This window comes from Entelurus aequoreus, linkage group LG17 (genome assembly GCF_033978785.1).
Source record: "Entelurus aequoreus isolate RoL-2023_Sb linkage group LG17, RoL_Eaeq_v1.1, whole genome shotgun sequence".
Taxonomy (NCBI): Eukaryota; Metazoa; Chordata; class Actinopteri; order Syngnathiformes; family Syngnathidae; genus Entelurus; species Entelurus aequoreus.
The window spans coordinates 49,725,942-49,748,141 of record NC_084747.1 but is presented as its reverse complement, the minus strand read 5'-3'; the positions used below and the strand labels follow the sequence as shown (position 1 = coordinate 49,748,141).

The 22,200-nt window shown below is 36.9% G+C and overlaps 1 protein-coding gene across 4 annotated transcripts in view; it reads left to right on the top strand.

Annotated features, from left to right (window-relative positions):
- The window catches only part of nipbla (NIPBL cohesin loading factor a), an 86,580-nt gene that overhangs the window by 1,052 nt on the left and 63,328 nt on the right, over positions 1-22,200 (top strand). For all 4 annotated transcript variants that reach the window (XM_062025846.1, XM_062025844.1, XM_062025843.1 and 1 more), the window contains exon 2: positions 15,319-15,393. The gene's annotated coding sequence lies outside the window, so the exon portion shown is untranslated. The remainder of the gene's footprint in view (positions 1-15,318; positions 15,394-22,200) is intronic.

The window sequence follows — 22,200 nt, the reverse complement described above, 5'->3', positions numbered from 1 at the left end:
GTTGTCGCAATTGTTGGATATGACTTTAAACCATAACCAAGCATGCATCACTATAGCTCTTGTCTCAAAGTATGACTGTGTACTGTCACCACCTGTCACATCACCCCCTGACTTATTTGGAGTTTTTTGCTGTTTTTCTGTGTGTAGTGTTTTAGTTCTTGTCTTGCGCTCCTATTTTGGTGGCTTTTTCTGTTGCAGTTTCATGTCTTCCTTTTTTTTCATTTCATTTTATTTTATTTTTTTTATTAATCAATCCAACAAAACAATACCACAACAATGCAATCCAATTCCAAAACCAAACACGAGCAACATTCAGAATAGCAATAAACAGAGCAATTGAGGACACACAAACATGACACGGAACAATCTAAAAGTAGTGAGACAAAAATGAATATTATCATCAACAGTATCAATAATAGTAATAATTTCAACATAGCAGTGATTAAAAATCCCTAATTGATACTATCATTCCAAACATAAATAAAAAATGAACAATAGTGTCACAGTGGTTTACACTTGCATCGCATCTCATAAACTTGACAACACATTGTGTCCAATGTTTTCCACAATGACATAATAAGTCATATTTTGGTTCATTTAATAGTTAAAACACATTTAAATAATGGATCCCATATTCCAATATATGACTCATTATTATCTAAACTTAATGCAGTTTTTTCTACTGATATCATCTCCATAGCTTGTGTGTACCAGTCAGTATGAGTTGGACTATCAACATATATCCATTTTTTTAATATTTCCCTTTTTGTTATTATGCATATTGAAAGAAATGCATTTTTACTCTGTCTTCCTTGACCGCTATTCCCCACACCTGTTTTGTTTTAGCAATCAAGAATATTTCAGTTGTTTTTATCCTTCTTTGTGGGGACATTGTTGATTGTCATGTCATGTTCGGATTTACATTGTGGACGCCGTCTTTGCTCCACAGTAAGTCTTTGCTGTCGTCCAGCATTCTGTTTTTGTTTACTTTATAGCCAGTTCAGTTTTAGTTTGCATAGCCTTCCCTTAGCTTCAATGTCTTTTTTTTTTTAGGGGCACTCACCTTTTGTTTATTTTTGGTTTAAGCATTCGACACCTTTTTACATGCACGCTGCCTCCCGCTGTTTCCGACATCTACAAAGCAATTAGCTACCGGCTGCCACCTACTGATATGGAAGAGTATTACACGGTTACTCTGACGAGCTCTAGACAGCCCCGACACTCAACAACAACACATCATTCGCAGACTATAATTACTGGTTTGCAAAAAATGTTTTTAACCCGAATAGGTGAAATTAGATCATCTCCCATAGCACACCAGACCGTATCTCACGGCACACTAGTGTACCGCGGCGCAGTGGTTGGAAAACACTGCACGAGTGTGCCGTGAGATACAGTCTGGTGTGCCGTGGGAGATTATGTAATTTCACCTATTTGGGGTAAAAATATTTTTTGCAAACAAGTAATTATAGTCTGCAAATAATGTGCCGGTGCTGTCTAGCGCTCGGCAGCGTAACAATGTTATACTCGTCCATATCAGTAGGTGGCAGCCGGTAGCGAATTGCTTTGTAGATGTCGGAACATGGTTTGTCGAGATCACAATGTGCAGACAACAGTGGGAGGCAGCATGCAGGTGAAAAGGTATCTAATGCTAAAACCAAAAATAAACAAAAGGTGAGTGCCGCTTGGGGAACGAAACTAAAACTCAACTGGCTACAAAGTAAACAAAAACAGAATGCTGGACAACAGCAAAGACTTACTGTGGAGCAAAGACGCCGTCCACAAAGTGCATCCGAACACGACATGACAATCAACAATGTCCCCACAAAGAAGGATAAAAATAACTTAAATAGTCTTGATTGCTAAAACAAAGCAGGTGCCGGGAATAGCGCTCAAGGAAGACATGAAACTGCTACAGGAAAATAACAACAAAACAGGAAAAGTCACCAAAATAGGAGCCCAAGACAAGAACTAAAACACTACACACAGGAAAACAGCAAAAAATTCAAAATAAGTCACGGCGTGATGCGACAGGTCTTGACAGTACACCTACTTTGAGTCAAGAGCTATATTGATGCATGCTTGGTTATGGTTTAAAGTCATACCCAACAATTGCGACAACGACTTTTTACTGTCAACTGAGTTTTGTTTTTTAATGATTTCTGCTGGTGGTGTGCCTCCAGATTTTTTCAATGAAAAAAATGTGCCTTGGCTCAAAAAAAGGTTGAAAAACACTGTTATAGTTGATTAAAATGCATGCTAGTAATTATGACACATGTTTGCAATTTATAATATTACATGTAATGCCACTGGGAATGGCGTTAATGCTATATTACCCCACTCACTGCAGTCTAATGAAGTGAAGTTAGCATTATGTGTCGTTAAAAAAAATAAGCTCCACGGTAGCTACTGGAGGATGCAACAGCCACCATCCCCGTGCATCTGTTCCTTTGTGCCGCCTCCTGCCTGTCACTCTCCCCAGCTGTCAGCTTCTAAGCACACACAAATTAAAAGGAGAGTCCTTCCATCCATGCCTGCCCGTGTGTGTTACTACGCTTGTGTGTTGTTTACAACAACCCTAGTCTTATTCACGCTGCTTCCTCGGTGGTGTGCGCTTCTGTCTCCCGACAGACTGAGTCAGAGGACAAGGCTTGGACATGTTTCAATGGCATCAGTGTTTGTGTTGACGTTTAGGAGTAAATGCGTAGCGCATTCACGCTGATTATTGCAAACTGCTGCCACCGCGAAACTTTTTATTACATGTTCAGGCAATTTTTGTGCAGAATGTTTACATTCACACCTGTTGCACTATGTTTAAATTTAAACTTAATATGTTGAGCTATTAAATGTGCCATATTTTACGCGTCCTTGGCTGAAAACTGTATTACAATATACTTTTTTATATTGGTTATACCGATAATTATTGATATTTTTATGACCTGACCAATGGAGAATATGGGCCTGGAGAAAAATATATTAAAAATAATTTTTTTTATTTCAAATGTAACCTTCCTCTGATTTGATCCCCTCAGCTATCAAGGCAAAAAGGAAAATACATGTCAACACAACCATGGAAAACCCTCAATCAATGTAAACATTGTAAAATCACAATACACACTCGACAATAACATTTTTAAATGAGTGCAGGAAAATGTAAACATGGGGAAATCTGAGCGGAACAATTGTTTGCAGGTTTACTGCCAGGAAGTTACGTGGTCTGTGTAACATTTAATTTGGGGTCTGTTATTTTTATTTTGCAAAAAGGAAAAGAAATGCCAACACAACCATGGAAAACAATCAATGTAAACAACATTGTAAAATCACAATACACACTCAACAATAACATTTTTAAATGAGTGCGGAAATAAGGAATATGCAAGAAATGCTTAATATCTAACAAAATAGTACAAAGTGTGAAAATGTAAACAGAGAGAAATCTGAGAGGAAGAATTGTTTGCAGGTTTACTGCCAGGAAGTTACGGGGTCTGTGTAACATTTAATTTGGGGTCTGTTATTTTTATTTTGCGAAAAGGAAAAGAAATGGCAACACAACCATGGTAAACAATCAATGTAAACAACATTGTAAAATCACAATACACACTCAACAATAACATTTTTAAATGAGGGCAGAAATAAGAAATATGCAAGAAATGCTTATTAATGTCTAACAAAATAGTACAACAGGTGAAAAAGTAATTATGGGGAAATCTGAGAGGAACAATTGTTTGCAGGTTTACTGCTAGGAAGTTACGTGGTCTGTGTAACATTTAATTTGGGGTCTGTTATTTTTATTTTGCAAAAAGGAAAATAAATGTCAACACAACCATGGTAAACAATCAATGTAAACAACATTGTAAAATCACAATACACACTCAACAATAACATTTTTAAGTGAGGGCAGAAATAAGGAATATGCAAAAAATGCTTAATGTCTAACAAAATAGTACAAAGTGTGAAATTGTAAACAGAGAGAAATCTGAGAGGAACAATTGTTTGCAGGTTTACTGCAAGGAAGTTACGGGGTCTGTGTAACATTTAATTTGGGGTCTGTTATTTTTATTTCAGTATGAAAATGAATTGATGTTATGCAGTAATTATTATTTAAATATTAATTGACAAAATTATTATTTTAATGTAGTACATTTGTCATATTTTGTTATTTATACAGTCTTGTGCTTTAGTTCCTACCTGTTGGTTCCATACATCCACGGGTGAGGGTTGGAAAAAAAGATGAGACTACAGTCCGGTTGTAAAATCCCAAAAAACTGTCATACTCTCAAGGTGACTTTTTCTGTTTTATAGACAATTTATTCACTTTCTGCGGCACTCATTTTTACTTTCTCTTCTCACGACATGTAGAAAATCAACAGCAAGTCTGCAAGATGGCCAATGGCCAAAAACTATAATTTTTTCTACCAATGATAGTTGATACTGTTACACGATTGGCTGTTAATCGTATCCCTCCAATTGCTCACTGATCACTTTCTGTTTTGCTTGGTTGCAAGACCGCAAGAGCCTTTGTTCATGCAACTAACTATGCTTCATTGTTTCTGGTTTCTTCCCCCCAAAAAATATATTTACCGAATGTTTTACAGAACTCATTTTTTATTGATATCAATTATGTGTCTATCCCGATATATGTTGATTAGGTTTTATTGTCCGAGCCCTATGAGCTGTTAAAATGTGCCATATTCTATGTGTCCCACAATATATTGTCCATCTAATTTAGAAAAGTTGAAGGGGCTGTTTGCAACTTGCTCACAGTTATAGTTTTCAAAGCAAAAATTATAACAAAAACACCATTGGCTAGCTTATTTTACCATTAGTCTTAAACCTGGGTGATATGGCCTAAAAATACAATCTCATAGTTTTTTTTACAGAAAAATGTGATTTATAATATTTTAAGATTTTTTCCCCCCTACTTTTTAAAGAAACCAGTTGATATAAATGACAAGCTTTGCTTTTATTTGATCAAAAACTAGTAGTTTGAGATGACGCTGCATACACTGCATCTTACTCTTAGCAAAATTCGAATTTGTATAATGTTATTTTTTGACCAGATATAAATTATACTTTTTATGCAATTTTCAAATAACTATATTAAGAGAAATACTTCTACGTGAATGAAATACTGTAAACAAAATGTAGTATTGTACATTACATGCAAACAAATAATTACCTCCAACATTGAGATTAATAAAGTGAAAAATTATTACTTTTTTGTATGTCTGGTCTTAAAAAAATACTTCTATAAATATAAATGTTGCATTGCACTTTGCATGCAAAAAAAACCCCCTCAAATCAATAAAGATACTAATAAACATTAACTAGTAAAAAAAAATCAATCAGATCAATAAAGTGCAAACTTAAAACTTCTATTTTTAATTAAATGCTGCTGAAAAAAATTTAGTATCGTGCATTGTATGCAACAAAATCAAATCAAACAATAAGATGACTCTATAGTTTTAGTAAGTGAATAAACGTAGGCTTTTCCCTGAAGTATCCTGTGCTCTTTGTGTACTGATGTTAAAGACAATGTACACTTCATTGCACATGTAATATAAAACTATATTAATGATTAAATGCGTTGTAATTCCACAGGAGTTTTGCAGCAGCAAACGCGCGTACAAGCTTTCCGGCTTGGTTGTGCAGAGTAACTGCTTTTGTGATGGCTCTGTGCATTGTTCTCCTTTTATCATCATACTGTACATGGTACCTTGTGTTAATGATTTTGTCACAGTACACTGCTTCTTAGGTGGAGGTGTTGTTTCGGTCTCGTTTGTCTTGTAAAGAGTTGGCTACATGCCGTCTCAGATGCTGGAATAAGTTTGTTGTGCTGTTGCATTGTGCAGTCACTAGTGTCACGCCTGTAGTGGCAAATCTAAAGCACTGACAACACTTTTCTTTGCTTTGGAACAAACGTCTCGCTCTTGTTAGCATTAACATTAGCCATGTTTTGCTAGGCTTGTGGATTTCCACTAAGGAAGTAAGGGAGCGGGGGCATGGGGGCAAAACAATATGTCTGAGCAAGAGGAGAAAACCATTGATTTAACATTTTTTAAATCGTCTGCAACAAAATAATATAATTTATTGATACAAATTGATATGTGGTGGTTTAACAGAACATATTTGTTTTACATTTGTCTACATTTTTCACAATTACTAAGGAGGGCTGCAGAATTTTGAGAAAAAAATCTAATGCGTTTTTTCTCTCCAAAGTTGCAATTGTGATTCCATATGTGATTTTTATATTTAATACATAAAAAATGCATAAAACTGTGAAAATAACGAGTGAGGGAAGACGTGTTACTTTTAGACTCTCAGTCAACATATTCTTCCTCACATTTGAACAATATGAAATCATTTACCGTATTTTTCAGACTATAAGTCGCAGTTTTTTTCATAGTTTGGCCGGGGGTGCTACTTATAGTCAGGAGCGACTTATGTGTGAAATTATTAACACATTACCGTAAAATATAAAATAATATTATTTAGCGGAGCAATTTATAATCCGAAAAATACGGTACTTTAAAAAATATTTGGCTTCATGCAGACAGACTCAGAGCTTTGTCTATATCATGGTCTTAAACTGAATAAATTATTGATAAAAAGTATACAGTGATTATAATTTAATGTAATCATAATGTATACTAATAATGCAAGCAACCCTTTAAAATGATATAAACTCATTTCTCATTACTGTGGAAATGTTTACCATTTTACTGTAATTGAAAGGTAAATAACTTTGTTATCCTAAATAAACAAACAAAAAAAATGCACAAAATACAGACTCATTTCTGTAAGCAAAAATTTTACTTAAATAAATACGGAAGTGCATTTTTATTCCCGGTTAGAAAAAAAGAGGTCGGACGTTGTCTTTTCGTTTATTGCCATCACCGCATTTTTGCTTGTTCATTCTTGTTGATGGGCGTACATTGCCCATCTAATTTGAGGCTAAAATATTACCACAACGGGATATTTGGCTTTGGAATCATATTTTTTCCCTCTAATGTCTTTTACTTTGTGGCACTTCTCACCGGCTAGTCGGGAGTAAAGAGGCTGTCTGTCTGTACATGCTTCCTGTGTGTGTAAAATTGGCGACCCTGCTCTCCGCCCACTGAGAAATAAACGCACTCAGGTGCTGTGAGCGGTCCACCTAGTGAGACGTCTTTCCCCCGTTTGAAGCCAGAGACGAACAAACGCGAGGCTCAACAATTCTGATTGGCAAACATGTCTGTCACTCAAATGCCGGTGACAGCATAGGTAAAAAAAAACAAGCTTCTTGCGGTTATTTATCGCACTAATTAAAACCTCTATGTCATTTAATCGTGCAGCCCTTTTACCAAGTCTATGTAATACAAATTTTTGGCAGCCCGAATACAATTACTGGTGTTTACGGCAGTCACTCACTTTGTCTCGTCCACACGTATGCACAGGAAGCGCGTGCACACATGCAAAAAGCAGTCCGAGAGAAATGACGAAGAATTTGCAGTCGTGTTCTTGTTATGATAGAATATACATTCAATGATAGCTAAAACTAACTATCCTAATCGCTATTGTTAGCTAACAACACCCAAAACTAATAGTGCACGTGGTATCTACAGATATATCATTATTTCATTTTCATTTTTCATTTATTTCAGGCAATGACATAAAAAAGTACAAAGTTGACAACACAATATAAATTAATATAGTGCAAATTAATATAGTGCAAAGGTAATGTATAGTATGTAATGCATGATAGTCCAGTTTTGCTTGAAAGGGAGTGGGAAGAAGATAACTTATGTCCTAGAAGCCGTAAGAGGGCAAGATATAACGCCTAAAATACATTGGAAAGTTAGCACCCCTTCTAGGCATCTGTTTAAATGTCGTAAACAACCCCTTTAAGTGCTTTTAGTAAGCTCTACTGAGAACACGCCGTTTTGTGTCTGTGTCTCTGATGCTAACAAACTGTTTCAAGCTTCAAGAAGCACTTGCGTACATTATCTACTTTAACAAACACACTTGTCCAATGTAGAGATGTAACGATCAGATCACGGTTATTGGGACCAAAATGATCACAGTTATCAATATTATCGCGTAAGAGTGTAACGGTACACAAACAGTTCCGTTCGGTATGTACTTCGGTTTAGAGGTCATGGTTCGGTTCATTTTCGGTACAGTAAGAAAACAACAAAATATAAATTTTGTGGTTATTTATTTACCAAAATTTGTAAACAATGGCTTTATCCTTTTAACATTGCTTTAAAATAGCTCTATGTGTGATGGATGTGAGCCACCACTAGGCTGATCAGTGCAACAGCAGGCAGTCATAAATGCTAAGCATAACAATAACATACATATACACACAGGGTCCATCGCCAGGGTTAATGCAGTCAACATATATAAGATAAAAACGAAATAAGATAAGGCTCAGAATTGGTTTCTTAACAAAACCTTTCTACATATAAAGTGTAACATTTCCACATACAAAGTGCAACATTAAACGGCTTCAAGTTGTTGCTCAGATTAAATAAAATGACAACTTTGCTTCTACATACAAAAAGTGCAACCTTAAACAGTTTCAAGTCAACTCAACCTCAGATTAACTTTTCTTTTCCCCCCCAGCCTTTAACCCTGGTGACTTTCACTCAATGTTCATGTTTTTTGCCAGAAAAATCAGTTTATCCACATTGTCTGCAGAAAGAGCAGACCTGCTTGCTGTTAAAATGTCTCCAGCTGTGGAAAATACCCTTTGGCTGGGCACGGAGGTAGCAGGTATGGCGAGGTAGTGCCTGGCTAACTTGGCAGTAAGAGGATATATGGGCTCATTGTTCTTCCACCATAGAAGTGGGTCAAAATTTAGTTTTTAATGCAATATGGTCTTAAATCTGCTGCTATAAAAACACCAACGGCATTTGTTATTGCTTTAGACCTGCCTGACTCGCAGAGGAGAAGCTGCTTGAATGCGGTGGGAGCTGTGTTTGTTCGTCTTTCTCTTCGTTGAAACGATGTTATCCATTGTTGTATCGCACCGCGAAGCCGAAATATTCCCAAACGGGAGATCTTAACGAGGCAGGAGGGTCTTCCACCTCTGTCTTTTACATGTTGTTGTAGCCCAGTCGCTGCTAGCATGCCGTGTGTTGTGCCTCAGTGTGCATTGTTTACACAACATGCGGTGCGCTACTTAATATGTCCGTGTGGAAACTCGTTCGGTACACCTCCAAACCGAACCGAACCCCCCGTACCGAAACGGTTCAATACAAATACACGTACCGTTACACCCTTATTATCACGGTATTGTTTGAATGTGCTCATAACGTGCTTATACACACTGAAATATTTTAACCAAGTTTTATTATAAACAATAACTACTAAATAGACACATAATATACTTTTTCCGGAGAAAAAAAATCAATATTGTTCTGGATTTTTACTAGCCATATTTTTGTTTGATTGTTTAAATGTTTGTTTTTAAATTTGAATTTGTAAAAGTTTTTTTTGTTGATAAAGGCAAAAAGTGTTTGCTTTACTTCCATCTAATGTGACATCACGCAAGTTAACTGTTTTTCAGACAGCGTCGTCTTTGTTATTAAAGTTGTACACCTCTGTGTTGTATTCCTATGACTTAGTTGCTCAGGCAGCACTGTGTTTATACAAGTTTAGCTTGTGGTATGTTGTTTCTTAATGTTGAAAGACATTAATACTGTCTTGTATTCTTTGTTAGCATTTAAGCTACCTAGCGCTAGCCGGTCCGTGAGTTTATCAAAGTGTAACTATCATTCACGGTTTTTCTAATATTTTTTTATTTAAAACGGTAATACTAATTTACAGTCAGAAGCTTTTCCGCGGTTATCATTAATAGTGTTTATCGTTACAGCCCTAGTCCATACGTCACATACAACAATGTAACATTAAGGAGTGGGACAGGAAGACACAGATGTTTGCAACACCAGCATAGCTATGTAAGCTACAGTGATTACTAGGGATGGGTATTGTTTACATTTTAGCCGATACAAGTACTAAATCGATACTTTAAAAACAGTAGCAAAACCAGTACTTTAAAGAATTAAAAACATGCAAATGTTTGTAAGAAAATAACAATGCCTTAGAATTTTTGTGGAATTTTGTGACATTAAAGTTGAACTGACTAGTAATTTAAATATTAAGAAATAAGTGATGTAATTTAAATGACAACCAAGTAATGCATTCAAAAATAAGAAATACAATTTACAACAAATAGTCATAATTATTGCAGCAATACAGAACATAGAGAACTTGCGAAAAACAACCTACCGGTACTTGTTTGATGCTCAAAATTCTGTTTTGTCGAATGCAACCTCGATCACCGTAACCGTCATTGGTGCATAATGAGAAAGTGCTGCGTTATTGTTGAGGCTACTAGCTAAGTTAGCGCTGCGATGCTAACGGTGTGATGAGGGCCGCTTTTGGCGTGTTGAGGTTGGCAATAAAGTTTAAAAAGAGTGTCAGAGTAGGGCGTGACGATTAATCAAATTTTAATTTCGATGGTGGCTTCTCACGATTATAAAATTCTAATAATCTGGGGGGAAAAAACGACTAATGGGCCACGCAACGTGTATACAGATTCACACAACCGCGGACGGAGTCACATAATTGGCCAATAAAACAAAATCTGCTGATAAACGCAAAATAATATCAGGGAAATTGACATAAATATAAGGGAAATGTTGTCATTGTGAGGAGAAAATAATGTGTGGGGCTCATTTATACCCAACATACTCCCCCGCCCCGTTCTTAACTAAACAAACAATGTGGAGATGGCCACTTAAAACAGTGACTTAACGACGAAGCTAAAGCCAGCAAGAACATTCCATACACCCACAACACCTCTCATCTGTCTGTGTTGTTGTGAACCACATTATCGATGTAACATTATTGTGTGTATAAACAGTGGTTGCATCTTGAGAGGCGTTGTTTTTTTTAACAGCCTCTAGTAAGTCACATCTTTACTCCTCAAGCTGAGAACAGCACAGCAAACCTTCTCCCTTCACAATAATAGCGCGGTGTGCCACATCCGGTCTGACGCGCTAACAAAACAAAAGTTTCAAAAAAAGTACCATAATGAACTAAAGCACTTATTGATACATTTACAAAATGATTATGCTTAGACCTAAAATACTGGTCAAAATTGTCCAAAGATGTATTGCACCAATCAATACATGTGAGGATTTTTGCGTTTATTAAAATTTTATTTTACGCTAAAAGCACAGCCTCTATGGTGGTAAATTGAGTGTAATAAGTAAAAAACTGAATTAAAAACAACTAAAACGGAAAAGCTGAATTTTATTGTTTTTTTATATTGCTATTGTTATTCAAATGTATTGTTATTATTATTATTTTACTTGTTGTGGTTTATTCGTTACTAATTTACAGGTATATCCAGTTTTCGTAAACTATACTCAAAGTTAAGTTTTGGTGGTACTAGAGATGTCCGATAATGGCTTTTGACGATATCCGATATTCCGATATTCCATCCATCCATTTTCTACCGCTTGTCCCTTTTGGGGTCGCGGGTTTGTTGCGGGGGGTGGAGCCTATCTCAGCTGCATTCGGGCGGAAGGCGGGGTACACCCTGGACAAGTCGCCACCTCATCACAGGGCCAACACAGATAGACAGACAACATTCACACTCACATTGTACAATTAACTACCGATTCCGATATCAACCAATACCGATATATACAGTCGTGGAATTAACACATTATTATCCCTAATTTTGTTGTGATGCCCCGCTGGATGCATTAAACAATGTAACAAGGTTTTCCAAAACAAATCAACTCAAGTTATGGAAAAAAATGCCAACATGGTACTGCCATATTTATTATTGAAGTCACAAAGTGCATTATTTTTTTTTAACATGCCTCAAAACAGCAGCTTGGAATTTGGGACATGCTCTCCCTGAGAGAGCATGAGGAGGTTGAGGTGGGCAGGGTTAAGGTGTGGGGGTGTGTATATTGTAGCGTCCCGGAAGAGTTAGTGCTGCAAGGGGTTCTGGGTATTTGTTCTGTTGTGTTTATGTTGTGTTACGGTGTGGATGTTCTCCCGAAATGTGTTTGTCATTCTTGTTTGGTGTGGGTTCACAGTGTGGCGCATATTTGTAACAGTGTTAAAGTTGTTTTTACGGCTACCCTCAGTGTGAGCTGTATGGCTGTTGACCAAGTATGCTTGCATTCACTCGTGTGTGTGAAAAGCCGTAGATATTATGTGATTGGGCCGGCACGCAAAGGCAGTGCCTTTAAGGTTTATTGGCGCTCTGTACTTCTCCCTACGTCCGTGTACCACTCCGTGCAGCGGCGTTTAAAAAAAGTCATACATTTTACTTTTTGATACCGATCATTTCCGATATAACATTTTAAAGCATTTATCGGCCGATAATATCGGCAGTCTGATATTATCGGACATCTCTAGGTGGTACAATAAATACTCATGTTTTCAAATGAACGAATAATCGTGTAATTAATCGTGATTATAATATCAATCAAAATAATCGTGATTATTATTCTTGCCACAATCGTCCAGCACTATGTCAGAGTCTGTGTGCTTCTGTCAGGGCGCTACATTACATACAAGAATGTTACTTGTACAATATCACAGCTGAGCACTTGTTGCAGGTTGCTTAGTCTGCACTCATTCCGCACCGGACAGATAGCTTCTTCTTTTTTAGGTCCAGTTATTCTCGTGTAAAACATCACCGGTGCCATTATGGAACCAGGATTTGGAGCTCATCCCAAGTGGTCACATGTCTTATTATAATACAGGTATATCATATTCATGCTGGGTTAGCCTCGTCACTGAAGAAAACTATAATCATCAAACTAACAGTTCCCACGTCTGTAGCTGATTGTTTCATTTTAAGGTATGTAGCGAAGCCTGCTCATTTACTAAACTAACATCCGGGCGTGCTTCAGTTTGTCCTGTACATTTTGGTCTGTTTCCTAACCGTACGACCTTCTGAGCATTCAAGATTTGAGTTTCCATTTTGCTTGTTGTATAGGGCTGGACAATTATGGCAAAAGTAATTATCATAATTATTTTTGATTGATATTGTAATCACGATTAATAACACTTCAAATTCATTAATTTGAAAACATGAGCATTTATTGTACCACCAAAACTCAACTTTAGATATAGTTTAAAAACGGATAACAATTACTCACGAATAAACCACAACAAGTAAAATAGTAGGAATAGTAATAATACATTTAAATAACAATAGCCATATAAAGAAATCACAATAGAAAAAAGTTTTTAATTCTGTTTATCTTTTATACTAATTACACCATAAAGTGCTTTTTGTATCAAATAAAATATTTCAGAATTAAATGCAAAAATCCTCACATTTATTGGTGCAATACATCTTTGGACTATTTTGACCAATATTTTAAGTCAAAACAACAATCGTGTAAATGTATCAATAATTGGTTGAAGTACATAATGCTTGTGTGAGGTACTTTTTTTTAAAACCTTTGTTTTGTTGGCGCCATCAGACCGCTAGTGACACACTGTGTTTTATTGTGAAGGGGGAAGTGTGTTGTGCTGTTCTCTGCTTGACCAGCAAAGAAAGTACGTGAAGCTCTAAAAAAAAAAAAAGAGTCCCTCTCTCAAGTTGCGACAGCTGTCGTGTTTGTACATTGATCTCACATTGATGATGTCGCTCACAACAACACAACCAGATAAGATGTGTTGTGGGTGTATGGATTGTTCTTGCGAGCTTCAGCTTCCTACTTTAGCTGCAGTTTTAAGTGAACATATGGACATTTTTTGGTTTAGGACTTGTTTCGGGGATGAATGACCCGTTCCTTACACATTATTTTCCCAAACAAATGATCCTTCTCCTCACAATGACATTTCACTCACATTTACGTACATTTCCTTGGTATTATTTTGCATTTATCAGCGGATTCTGTTTCATTGACCAATTATGTGACTCGGTCCGCGGTTATGTGAACGCGGTAATCGTATGCTTTATTGTTTTTGTGGAGTTGAGTGCATATTGATAGTATTGCTTATTTTCTGGAGGAGCAGCAAGTGCACTAAACGCTAGCTAGCCTGAATGCTAACATGAATACTAGACACATTCCCTATAACAACCAGCTGTCTTGCTTTTAATATGAAACAGTTTTTATAAATTAAAACAGATATTTAAAAACAGAAATAATAAAACATTATTCGTTCTACCAAGAAAAGTTATTTGTGTGTGTTGCTTGCTTGTTTATATATATTTGTTTTAAAATAAAACTTGGTGAAAAGATTTCAGTGTGTGTACTTTTTGAGCATTTTCAATAATACCCTGATAATATTGATAACAGTGATACTTTTAGTCACAATAACAATGATATTAAAGTTTCATATCGCTGCAGCTCTAGTTATTTATCATTATTTTATTTGTAAATATCCATGTGATAGCAGCACGTGATATATTTTAGGAACCAAAAGTCCAAATTGCTCCTGATTTTCTCATTTATTTCAGGTAGTTTGGTCTTGTTCCTCTCACGAGTCTGATTGCTGTTGAATTGCAGCAACGCTGATGTGTGATGCTCACTTTAATTTTATGCGTGTGGTTCTCAAACTTTTTTAACCAAGTACCACGTCAGAAAACACTTGCCTTTCCAAATACCACCATAATGACCAACATTAAAATACAGTAGCGTAGTAGGCCTAAGTATTCATTATAAACGAGGTAGAGGTTTTAATTGACAAATGTAATATGATCCACTTCAAGAAACTGTTCAAACTTAAAGTGTTTACAAAGTACAAAGAAGAAGAACCATGATAAACATTCTGAATTTATTTCATCCATCCATTTATTTATTCTCAAAATAATCTTACTCATCTCATCATATGAAATATAACTTACTTCACCAATTATTAATTATTTACTTATTTTTATTGTGATTACTTATGGAGTATATTTGAGAACAGGAAGTGAACAAAAGTTTTAGCAACTGTTATGTAAAAGAAAAGGGGTAGGATTAAATAAACTCTGCTTCTTCTTACTCCTTTTCGAACATGTTGAAAAGAGAAACTGGAAATTGTGATGTATCATGTTGTATGCTTGCATGTTCGAAATAAACTCAAACTCAACTCAATGTATTTTATATTTTGGCCACTGTAACATTACACAGTTTGAACAGTAAAACTATGTTTGAATAATAAATTAAGTGATTATTTGGCATACCGTGGAGCCCGCGTACCACAATTTGAGAATCACTGTGCTATATCCATGGATTTGTAAGATGTGTGCGTGTCGCATTGTTTGATGAAATCCTCATTCGTTTTGTTTTTTTTCTTCCACAGATTATCTGAGTGGGCTTTCTTTGGCTCTGAAATGTCAGTGGGTCCACCTGAGACGGCACAGGGTTCTTTAACAAGGTGACCGCAACACTTCAAACATTGTTTATGTGTTGTTATCATGGTTATTAGTGATTTACAGAGTCAGTCAGTACATTTACATGCACTAAAAATACAAATGACTGCGTGGATTGGATTGAAACCCACAATCCAACATCGTTAAATGATGTGAAATGAGCACAATCCCCCTCAAGGGTACAGGAACTATACAGCATTAGACCAACAGTCATATCAGAAAGAGTGCATATAATTAACTTATTTGTTTGGACAATCAAACTTATTTAGTGCATCGAGATGTACAAGGTCAGTGTGTCTAAAAAGTTTGAAAACAGATCAAATTGTTTCCTTTTCATGTTGACGGACACCTGCAGTAAGTCCACATAACAACATTGTTAGTTTGTAGCTTATATTTAAAGTGCTGAAGTCAAAGTAGCAATGTTTTGCAATGATGCTGCATTTGGATCTTTGTGAAAATTATAGTGTTGGGCCTGCGACGAGGTGGCAAATTGTCCAATTGGATGGATGGATTGACTTTTTCTTGTCAGTTGTTCCACTGTGAATTAGGGTTAAGGATGGGCACCAAAACCCGGTTCCATAATGGCACCAGGGGGTTAAAATGTGACGATATTTCTTGTTTAGAGAAAGCGCTGTCTCGCAGTCAGAAGCACACACAGTCTGACACTCTTTTTAAACTTAATTGCCGACCTTAACACTGCAACAGCAGCCATCATACCACCGTTACCCAGTAGCTACCATAGTTAGCCACAACAGCACAGCACTTCCTCATTATGCACCAATGAGGGTTCAGTGTTGGCGCTGGGAATTTTCAAGGGACCCCATCAAGTCATAAAAATGGGGTTCCACAGAAATTTTTTGGGGTCCCACTTTTTTGTAAGCGTTTTAAAAACAAATGATATATGTATGCATTATCCCGTTATATCTCACATTCTATATTGTGTTTTGGAAAAAGGTTGTCATAAACGTTACTTAATTCATAAAAAAATAATACAAAAGAAAACAAATTGTTATACATATGTAAATGTATTCAGTTATAAACATTCATTCGCTTTCTTCTTTCCTTTATGGATCTAAATTTTACCGCTGCCGGTAGTTTCTTCTATATTTTTATTTAATAAATTGTAGGTGTATTTATTTCGGTATACAAGTGTAAAAGGTTTTTTCTTTGGTCATGAAATTATGATAATCGTGTGCCAGGGCATACATACATTATTTATTTAACGTTTAAATCTCTAGAGTCTACTTCAGATCTATTCGTCAATTCTAAGTTTAAAAACACATTTTTATGTTGTTTTTTTGCGTTCAGCCCTTTTTGTCAAAAAAACCCCAACTATATTTGTTTATGGCAAACACACAAAATATGCAAAATTTTCCGCAAAAAATATTTTTCAAAGTGGAATATTTGATGTGAGCCTTGGGTAGGTCAATAATTTATAAAAACATAGATTTTGATTCAATATTATGTTTTGAGCAATGACAGTTTTAAAGAAAAAAAACAGCTTTGTTTTAATAGTCAACATTGCAACTTTTTCTAAATTACATGTCACCTGTAAGCTTTTTTATTCCACTTTTGTAATGTTTTTGTTTCTTTTAATAGTATTTTTAGAATGTGCAATGGGGCCTTTAAAACATTAGCTGTGGGCCGCAAATGGCCTCCGGGCCACACTTTTGGCACACCTATTATAGATAATAAAACATTTTATGTGATAAGTATCGATAAAAAGCAGAGCCTGGCGGCGCATGCGCGTTTATCATAACGCACAGTCAGCATCTCTGCTTCAGTAAACAATGAGGGTGATGACGTCACGGTCAGCGATGCGAGCGACACTTGCCAACTTGTCAGACACTTCTCCAAGAGACTCCTTTTGAACACCCCTCGCACATTAACACTTCAAAACGCACATATTTTCCCCGTTTGTTGACCTGCAAAGTATATTTTTGGGGTGGAGGAGTCTGGTCGGGTGCGGGTTAGCTTGAAGCTAACAGCTAGCCTGTCTCCATCCTCGAACGATGTCGATCCAGCGGGAGATAAAAGTGAAGTTTCCATGGACTCACAAAGACTAAAACAACTCATTTACTGGAGACATGGCACAGGATGACGTTAAAAAGGTTGTCTTTATACTCACCCTAGTGTTTACAATTAATTATTTCTTTTGACGGCTCCTCGCGGTAAAGTTGTCCGAGTGCAAGCTGATGCAGTGTTTGTGATTGATAACATTTTTGGCGAATCAAAATTTAAGATATTGTACCGGAAAGTTCATTACTTTGAAGACGACCAATAAAAACGCAATAAACAGGGACGGAAATTTGACCCGGTTATCTTTCTCCAAGTCACGACACTGATATTGTCTTTGTGAGAGCGCACAGGTGCGTCCTCGCTCTCCTGGCCAGAGAGAGAGACAGACGTGCCGGTCCTCAAGTGACGGCGTGATAAGGGCGCTCCGTCACAATAAACAAAACAAAACACCGGCGGAAAGCGATAATCGATAATAAAAAAACAAGCCAACGGGAGTTTTGACCCAGAAAAGGCTGGGTTGGTAAAAAAAAAATCTGCGTCCTAAGGACGCGCGGACTTCTGGAAATGCGGGTCCTTTCTGATTTCAATGCGTAAAAAGACACGAAAAGTTTGTTACAGCGGTGAGGTTACATTCGCAAACCCTTGGAATCAGCAGCATCGATATTACAACACAAGCTAGTTCTTTTCTGCACGTTTATTTCCTGTATTGCTGCAATAAGTATGACACTTTGTTGTAAATTTAATTTCTTATGTTTGAGTGTATTACTTGGTTACCATTTAATTTATAATAATTGAAGTATTTATATTTTTAGTCTGTCCAATTTGGATTTCACAAAATTCCATAAAAAATAAAGTCTTTGTTTTTCTGCAATTTGTTTTGCATAAATGTGGCCATTTTCCATTTTTAATGTACCGGTTTGGTCACTGTTTAAGGACCGGCACAGTTTTAAGTACCAATTTGGTACTAGTATAAGTTAATATAGGCTAGGTTACTTTATTAGTACCTGAAGGTAGGGCTGGGCGATATGGACGAAAAAGTATATCTCGATATAGTTTTACTTATACTCTATATTCGATACATATCTCGATATATTTTCCGGTGAAAGTATACATATAAAGATATTCAATTTTGAGCGAGATTCACTGAAATCGGCCCTGCGATGAGGTGGCGACTTGTCCAGGGTGTACCCCGCCTTCCGCCCGAATGCAGCTGAGATAGGCTCCAGCACCCCTCGCAACCCCAACAGGGACAAGCGGTAGAAAATGGATGGATGGATGGATTCATTGAAATCGAAATCGACTGTAAACAGTCAGTGGCACTTTTATTAATCCAGTTAGTCAAGATAGGTATTAACAGCACAGAAAATACTGATTAAGTAGCACAGAATTGCATAACATAGATACAATAGAAAAAAGAGGTGGTATAAAAGAAATACTTGAATTTCAGTGAATTCTAGCAATGAATATACTCATCCCCCCAACCCCCTTAACCCCGCCCCCTGGTCCGCTCCGCCCACTCCGACCCCGCCCACCTCAACATATGTTGCTCCAAAACCTGTATGTACCTTTCAGCATTAATGGTGCCTTCACAGATGTGTAAGTTACCCATGCCTTGGCCACTAATACACCCCCATACCATCACAGATGCTGGCTTTTGAACTTTGCGCCTATAACAATCCGAATGGCTCTTTTTTCCTTGGTCCGGAGGACACAACGTCCACAGTTTCCAAAAACTATTTGAAATGTGGATTCGTCAGACCACAGAAAACTTTTCCACTTTGCATCAGTCCATCTAAGATGAGCTTGAGCCCAGCAAAGCCGGCTGCATTTCTGGGTGTTGTTGATAAATGGCTTTGGCTTTGCATAGTATAGGTTTAACTTGCACTTACAAATGTAACGACAAACTGTAGTTACTGACAGTGGTTTTCTGAAGTGTTCCTGAGCCCATGTGGTGCTATCCTTTACACGATGATGTCGCTTTTTGATGCAGTTACGCCTGAGGGATCGAAGGTCACGGGCATTGCATTGAATGTTACGTAGTGATTTCTCCAAATTATCGGAAACTTTTGATGATATTACGGACCGTAGGTGGTGAAATCCCTCAATTCCTTGCAATAGCTAGTTGAGAAATGCTGTTCTTAAACTGTTGGACAATTTACTCACACATTTGTTCACAAAGTGGTGACCCTCGCCCCATCCTTGTTTGTGAATGACTGAGCATTTCTTGGAAGCTGCTTTTATACCCAATCATGGCACCCACCTGTTCCAAATTAGCCTGTTCACCTGTGGGATGTTCCAAACAAGTGTTTGATGAGCATTCCTCAACTTTCTCAATCTTTTTTGCCACTTGTGCCAGCCTTTTTGAAACATGTTGCAGGCATCAAATTCCAAATCAGCGAATATTAGCAAAAAATAACAAAGTTTACTAGTTTGAACGTTAAATAGCTTGTCTTTGCAGTGTATTCAATTGAATATAGGTTGAAAAGGATTTGCAAATCATTGTATTCTGTTTTTATTTACGATTTACACAACGTGCCAACTTCACTGGTTTTGGGTTTTTATATATATATATACACTACCGTTCAAAAGTTTGGGGTCACATTGAAATGTCCTTATTTTTGAAGGAAAAGCACTGTACTTTTCAATGAAGATAACTTTAAACTAGTCTTAACTTTAAAGAAATACACTCTATACATTGCTAATGTGGTAAATGACTATTCTAGCTGCAAATGTCTGGTTTTTGGTGCAATATCTACATAGGTGTATAGAGGCCCATTTCCAGCAACTATCACTCCAGTGTTCTAATGGTACTATGTGTTTGCTCATTGGCTCAGAAGGCTAATTGATGATTAGAAAACCCTTGTGCAATCATGTTCACACATCTGAAAACAGTTTTTAGCTCGTTACAGAAGCTACAAAACTGACCTTCCTTTGAGCAGATTGAGTTTCTGGAGCATCACATTTGTGGGGTCAATTAAACGCTCAAAATGGCCAGAAAAAGAGAACTTTCATCTGAAACTCAACAGTCTATTCTTGTTCTTAGAAATGAAGGCTATTCCACAAAATTGTTTGGGTGACCCCAAACTTTTGAACGGTAGTGTGTATATATATATATATTTATATATATTAGGGGTGTGGGGAAAAATCGATTCGAATTCAAATCGCGATTCTCACGTTGTGCGATTCAGTATCGATTCTCATTTTTCAAAAATCGATTAAAAAAAAACAACATTTTTATTTTTTATTTTTTTTATTAATCAATCCAACAAAACAATACACAGCAATACCATAACAATGCAATCCAATTCCAAAACCAAACCCGACCCAGCAACACTCAGAACTGCAATAAACAGAGCAATTGAGAGGAGACACAAACACGACACAGAACAAACCAAAAGTAGTGAAACAAAAATTAATATTATCAACAACAGTATCAATATTAGTTACAATTTCAACATAGCAGTGATTAAAAATCCCTCATTGACATTATCATTAGACATTTATAAAAAAAAAAAAAAAAAATTAACAATAGTGTCACAGTGGGTTACACTTGCATCGCATCTCATAAGCTTGACAACACACTGGGTTTAGGGGTTTAGGGGGGTGTATATTGTAGCGTCCCGGAAGAGTTAGTGCTGCAAGGGGTTCTGGGTATTTGTTCTGTTGTGTTTATGTTATGTTACGGTGCGGATGTTCTCCCGAAATGTGTTTGTCATTCTTGTTTGGTGTGGGTTCACAGTGTGGCGCATATTTGTAACAGTGTTAAAGTTGTTTATACGGCCACCCTCAGTGTGACCTGTATGGCTGTTGACCAAGTATGAATTGCATTCACTTGTGTGTGTGAAAAGCCGTAGGTATTATATGATTGGGCCGGCACGCAAAGGCAATGTCTTTGTTTATTGGCGCTCTGTACTTCTCCCTACGTCCGTGTACCACTCCGTACAGCGGCGTTTTAAAAAGTCATAAATTTTACTTTTTGAAACCGATACCGATTTCCGATATTACATTTTAAAGTATTTATCGGCCGATAATATCGACATCTCTAGTACATGTTATATCAAAGGGGTTAAATATGAGCAAACACATCAAAAGTCTGATAAAACATTTTTAGAAGTGTCTTTTTTTCTGAATAAATTAAGTGTATTTATTCTTCCAGTTCATGCGAGTTCACATTGAGGGCAGAATTACTGGTGAGCTGCAGCAGTCCGTGAGACTGAAGTTGCTGCTCCTTCTCATTGTTGTTTCAACTTCTATGCTATTGTTAGCCATACTTCTTTATTTCGTTCTTCTGGGCTCCACCTCCACCTGTGTCATGGGGAAGAGGGACAGCGCTGATTAAACATTAATTACGCGTGAGGAGCCTGACTTTCACGACGGAGGACAGGAATGATCACACACACACGGACACAAATACATTCACACAAACACGCCCACACATACACAAACACACACACACACACACACATTTACAGACACTCATAAGACAACTGTCACTAAAGGCAGACTTTTCCGTGCAGGATTGCACTGAGCACTGTTGCATCCCTACTGTTTACTACTGTAGTGTCCTGTAACGGACATTTCCGCCATGTTTGATCAAGTTAGTATATGCTAACAACTGATCACATGATTGAACTGAAAATGATTCACAATCATCAATCAAGATCTTACAATCAATCGCCCAGCCCTAAGCTGACCGCTAATGTTTTGCAGGCTCACTATGAAGAAAGGATTGAGGCCGTTACTACGGAGGTACTTTTGTTTGTATCTTAAACTCCCCATACACAGCACTGTCA